This window comes from Zerene cesonia, chromosome 12 (genome assembly GCF_012273895.1).
Source record: "Zerene cesonia ecotype Mississippi chromosome 12, Zerene_cesonia_1.1, whole genome shotgun sequence".
Taxonomy (NCBI): domain Eukaryota; kingdom Metazoa; phylum Arthropoda; class Insecta; order Lepidoptera; family Pieridae; genus Zerene; species Zerene cesonia.
In genome coordinates this window covers 5,908,221-5,914,220 of record NC_052113.1, presented here as the reverse complement: position 1 = coordinate 5,914,220, position 6,000 = coordinate 5,908,221, and the positions used below count along the sequence as shown (strand labels likewise).

General features: G+C 32.2%; 1 protein-coding gene across 3 annotated transcripts in view; it reads right to left on the bottom strand.

The window, feature by feature from the left end:
- LOC119830797 (metabotropic glutamate receptor 2) overlaps positions 1-4,586 on the bottom strand; it is a 77,961-nt gene extending 73,375 nt beyond the window's left edge. For 2 of the 3 annotated variants that reach the window (XM_038353944.1, XM_038353942.1), the window contains exon 1: positions 4,430-4,586. The gene's annotated coding sequence lies outside the window, so the exon portion shown is untranslated. The remainder of the gene's footprint in view (positions 1-4,429) is intronic. The other variant, XM_038353943.1, reaches the window with a different exon arrangement.
- Positions 4,587-6,000: the final 1,414 nt, after the last annotated feature.

Here is a 6,000-nt window from a genome sequence, read left to right as displayed (position 1 = left end):
ATTATTGTGTCTCACTGCAGTAGAGAGCATATTATAATATAAAATCGTAGTCTAATATTTATTCATGTATTCATAAAACGTTTCTCCATTATATAGACAAAAGAGACGTAGGCGGAAATACCTTTCTATCTTGCATGTATATTGTATATACCTAATGCTGTGATTGTTAGAGTAACGTAACGTGGCCAAATAAAACTAAGGTTCGCGGTTCATCTTTGAGGTGACAGTGGACGCGTCGGAAGGAAAGTTTAAAACATTTCCATTATTGAACGTGCTTTATGAGACAATGAGACCTAGGGAAACAGAGCGTTGTCATGTGCGGCCGCGCGTTGTAAAAGTAACAGCGTGAATACTCCGGGTGAAACTCGGCTGAACTGATTGTACAAAGACTCCAAAGCCACGGCCACCACGTCACATTCCGCACTTACAAACAATTATCCAATTCGTATTTCACTTATAGCACTCATCTGCTTTTACGTTAACGATTATATACTTGTTTCATCTGACATTGCGTTCAACAGTGCTCTTGTTTCTAATTGCTTCGTGTTATATGCTTTGTGATTTCAAATATATTGTTATATAACTCTTTATTAATACAATAATTAATTTTTGTTGTTAAATAGTCCATAATCTGCGTTGCGTGGACAGATTTACTCAGGATATCGTCTAAAATAAAATTGTATATTTTGTTATCTCAAGTCATATAGGTACTTATATAAAGGTATAATTATGTATAACATGTATAATGTATATTACATTAAGCGTATCTCTAAGAATTTTAAAGACCTCGATCGTGAATGTCTTCTTATGGAAAAATAACATTAAAGATACAAGAGATAGTTTGCTGCAGTAATAAATACCATTTACGACCACTGTTACTTTTCTTACAACATAAAGTATTTTACATTATTTTACTGTTTCCGTTCTGCTATTGTCCGCTATATCAATGTTCGTGTAATTTTATAGAAAGCCAGCAGATAATTGTGATATAATTAAATGCAAAGTTTTATAAAAATGGTTTCCATTCATTTCTCTTGATAAATCACGATGTAATATGTAATGAACACCAATGTATTGCGTGTTGCTATTATTGAGTGAAGTTTTGATTAATCTCTGTATATATTCACTATTATTAATTAGTACTCTAAACGAATACACGAGACAAACTTTTTATACAATATTTATTTTAAAAAAATTTACGAAGAGTAAGTTAGGTACCTATATGAATTGGCCTTATTTTTGTTAAACTTGTACGTACCTTGTCATTCAAATTGTGGAGATTTCATTTGATTTAGATTTATCAATGATTTGATTTGAATTAGATTTAACAGTTTCTTCTGAGTCAAAGCTTCACTATATCCATAATATAAACGCAAGAATACACTTTTATTTACTAAAAAGTGCGTTTTTGCGTACGGTTCCCTGTCAAAGGTCAAGTGAAAGATCCTAAGTCAACATGCATAATTGAAAAATGAGTTTATTAACCTTAGATCTCTAGTGATAAAATGCAATAGTCTTCCTTATTGCAAATTCGCCTTACTAGCTTGCCTGGCTGTGTCGGCTATAATAATGGAAGTTTAAACGCGTGTCCAGCCACAGAGTACATGTAACAGTCATATATCTTAATGTTTACGACGTTATCAACTCTCCATGGTATTGAGTCTTAGATCATGGACATAGACAAGTCTATTGCTGGGGAAATAATGCATACCTACTCAACATACTAATTAAAAAATATTTCAGCAAGGTTTAAGTCAGGTCACGTTATTCTAGAAGTATTTAAGGAGTTTAAATGAAATTGGTATTGGATAAACAATATAGGTGTGTTAATTTATTATTCAATGTTGATAAGAATATTTTATAAAGACAATATTCAATTTCGAGTGTGGAAATCGACTACCCTTCGGCACGACGACGACAGCTCGTATTGCGAAGATACCACACTCTCACAGAAGATTGGCGTATATTTCGTTCGGTCATCGGTGAATGTGGAAGCCGGAGACAGGTTTTTTTTCTTTACCCTTCCCAGTACATTTCTTTATTCCGTATTAAGTGGTGATCTCTTATCATCAGGCGAACCACCACTAGATACATTTGAAAAATATCGAAAATCATACCGAAATGGAATTTTATATAAGTATGCTTATGGGTTCGTGAAATAAATAGCTAATTATGGTGTACCTAACTATCTACAATGTTGCGATCCTTCCTAACGATTATATGATAGGCCAATAAATATACTTTGCTAAAAAATATTGTTCAAATATATGTTCTGTAGATTTAAATTTTATAATACATAAATTCCTGATTTATATTCAGCGGCGTAGTTACTAAGAAGCTAGGCGGGGTAGTGCCCCGGGGCCCACAAGCTCAGGGGGCCCTCGAATTCTTACAAGAAAATCTCAATCGAACTTTTGAAAATTTCTTCCATTTTCAAAATAAATATGACAGATAGCAACTCGAGTCATGCATTCAAATAGATATACGCATATTTGTAACTATATCATTAGCATTTTTAAAGTAATTGTATATATAAGTATAGTAAAATAATTAAGATTTTACTTCAAAAAACCTTATCAGTTTTGATAGCAGTGGGCCCCATTTTTTTATTCGCCCCAGGGCCATAGGTTACCTAGCTACGCCATTGTTTATATTTGTATATAAGTATTCGACCATAAATAATAAAGTATGTAGGTACATATGGCATCCTCATCATTTGACAAATTACGATAATCAATTTACCCAAGAAGAATACTCAAGACAAAGGAAACTATTTAGCTTTAGGTTTTCCGTCAATCCCTCTGTCATATTGGGAATACGCAGACCTAACCGGTCTTAAAATAGCTTTTGCTCGGAGAAAAATGTGGGTACTGGATCCGTATGGGTTTAAGGTTTAGGGTAAATATTATATACAGGTAAAGTTTCAAGAGCAAACATTTAAACAGAAACAATCATGATATATTATTGAAAAAGCTCAACCCTTACTTAAAACCACAACTAGGAACATAATTAACATTGCAAATTATGTACGAGATTATTTAAAACAGTGCGTAATAAACATATCGTAATAAGAACGAGTTTCAAAAACATTAAAAATTTAAAATATATGCGCATACAAATTTCATAACAGGTAGGTTTATGATTTCTATTTTAGTATTGTGTACAAACAAATTTATAACTGGCTTTTTTAGCAATATCTTGATCTAATCTCCAATACACAGAATATGAGATTATCTCGAGAATAATAATTTAAATATTATCTAGAGCACATATTTTACTATCGTCAATTATTTAAAAAAGAGATGTAGTAGACATATTTTTTGCTTGCTCTGAATGAAATAATTAGAATTATTTCACTAATTAAATTCTTTCAATTATTAAGAGTCGCAAACTTCTTTTGTACTTAATGAACAAACAATTCGTGTTCGAATCTATATTTATTTTTTTGAACTAAAACTCTATTTATTCTCCAATGACATCTATTTAAAAATTGTAGATATGTCTAACATAAAACCCTTTTAATGCCCATGTAATAAATCGATTGAACGTATGTTACAACGCCAACGAGTTCGATATTTCATCATAGATTTCCGATAAAGCAGGCAAGGCAAGTTTTTGGCTTTGTCATACTGGGAGCCAATTCATCACAATAGGTATTACAAGGCACATAATATTGCACAATATCTCAGGTTGTTTACCCAAGAGATGCAGGTCTCGACGGAACCATAGAATTTTAAAATTGCAATAAAGTAGATATTCTCCTAGCATATTAGGTCATAAATTGTACTTTATTGCCTTTCGTTCAACCGAATAAAGACATACAAGATCTGCTAACCGTAACATTCCTCTGCGCCTCAAAAGGTTGGCTTTTTGCATTGACGACCCGTTTGGTAAATAATGATTAACCAGTTACATAAAGGGAAAACAATTAATAATAAAATATTAAAAATCTTATTGAAAAGTGCAAGGCATTATCATGTTGAATATACTCGTTATGTTAATATTAAACCTGTTAATAGTTCTAAACTTAGTAGAGCTGCTGTTGATGTGTTATTATACTAAATTAATTTTCCCTTATGCAGTAATGTAGTAATATTTCCTTATGTGTAACGTTTCACTCACATTTTTAATATTCACTAAATTTCTCTCTCAATTAAAAAAATAATAAACATAATTAAAATTAAATATTTATACACTACACACATGCATACACAGGTACCTGGGTAGTATACGTATTTTTTTTAATGAAAATGAGATCTAGATGAGTCACTTGTCGATGAAAATTGTAATTATATTGAATTTGCAATGGTAAGGCAAGAAATAAATAAATTGGTAACAATACTACATATACTTATATACAAGATAAGTGTTGCATATTCTGACTGTTCGTAAACAAAAGTTTAAAAACTATAATTAGCTAAATACTTACAAAAAGTTTATTTCAGAAGCACAAATTGTCCTTTTTAAAACACTATTTTGACTGCTTTGTTCATTTTTAATGTTACGTTTGCGCGGGAAATGATATCTCCATGCGTACGGATGGTGTGAAGAGCGAGGACGCACTAAGTGGATGTCTTGGGGTCCATGATGCGTGTCGGATGCACGTGCGAGGCTACACCGGTTTCATATTAACGAATCTGTTTCGTCTGCAAACAAAATGTTACGTTTCTTCTTTGGTTTCTTAAAATTTTAAATCCAAACGGCCGGCCGCAGCGTCACACTCTTCGTACGTAATAGCTAAGTAATTAGTTATCCCACATATATTTTAGAAAAAATGCAGATAAATAATATAATTAATACCAATCTTTATATTGGGTACCTATCAATTCATTAGTATTATTAATTTACCTACATCGTTAAAGGAACAGTTCAATTGTTCTAGGGAATTTCGAGTCGGACTCGCAATACCAAGAGCCAATAGAGCAAAAACAAAAAGAAAATCACTGGTACCTTAACAATTTATGATCGTCCATACAGTTTTGTTGAGAAAATAAATTTCCTAATAAGTACCAAACGCGTTCTAACGAATAACAGATTTAACGGTAATATATAATATACTTACCTGCTTCAGTCATCTCTTTTTGTTTCGTGAGACGTACGAGCCCCGAAGAATATTATTAAGTTCCTACCTATTTTAATAATACAAGTAGCTATATCAATTAAATTTATTAATAAATAACAATAACTTTTTAAAAGGTGATTTAGTTCGTATTTTTTAAACCTCCACATGTTTAATCTATTCAAGCAACAAGTCTCTGGAACGTATCTATCAGTATTAAAAATCATTATGCGTGTTTCCATATCAATTGTCAACCAACTAAGCTATGCGAAACAATGTGTAGTCAATAGTCATAGGAGGCAGTCGAGAAGGCAATGCGACTTTCGCGTCACGCCTCGGCGCTTTTCATGGAAAAATTTCAGTTATATACGATATTGCGGCACGCGTCAATACTCACATAAGACGCAGTTTACTCATCCGTTATAGAGTATAATGTAGAATAATTTATTTAATATTTTTTATAAAATTGGTTTATTATAGCCGCTTTACCAACAGTTAGAAGTATATATTTGATAATGCAGGGCTACCTGATGTATTTGTCTACCACATCGATTTAAAAACTATCTGACATATTTGCACGCGCTTTTCATCAATGTGTAATGTTAACATAACCAGTTTTCAACATTATGCTATAATTTAGATAATTATGATAGCAATTTATACGGACTTTAGTGCCTGCAAAAAAATCTTATCTGACGCAGACGAAGCCACGGGCGCCAGCTTGTGAATAATTAAATAATATCCTATTCTAAGACTCAATAAAAAACTGGCTACCTACGTTAGAAATATGTTTTGCTGTTCGTTTAAGTATAGCTTTGTGATAAAAAGTCGCCTAGCCTAATAACACACCTGCCATTCAACGGGTTTTGCTTCACTGATCTTAATTTATTAGAAGACGAGTCGCCAATCCAAAACATCTTTCATAATTATCTACAGGTTGG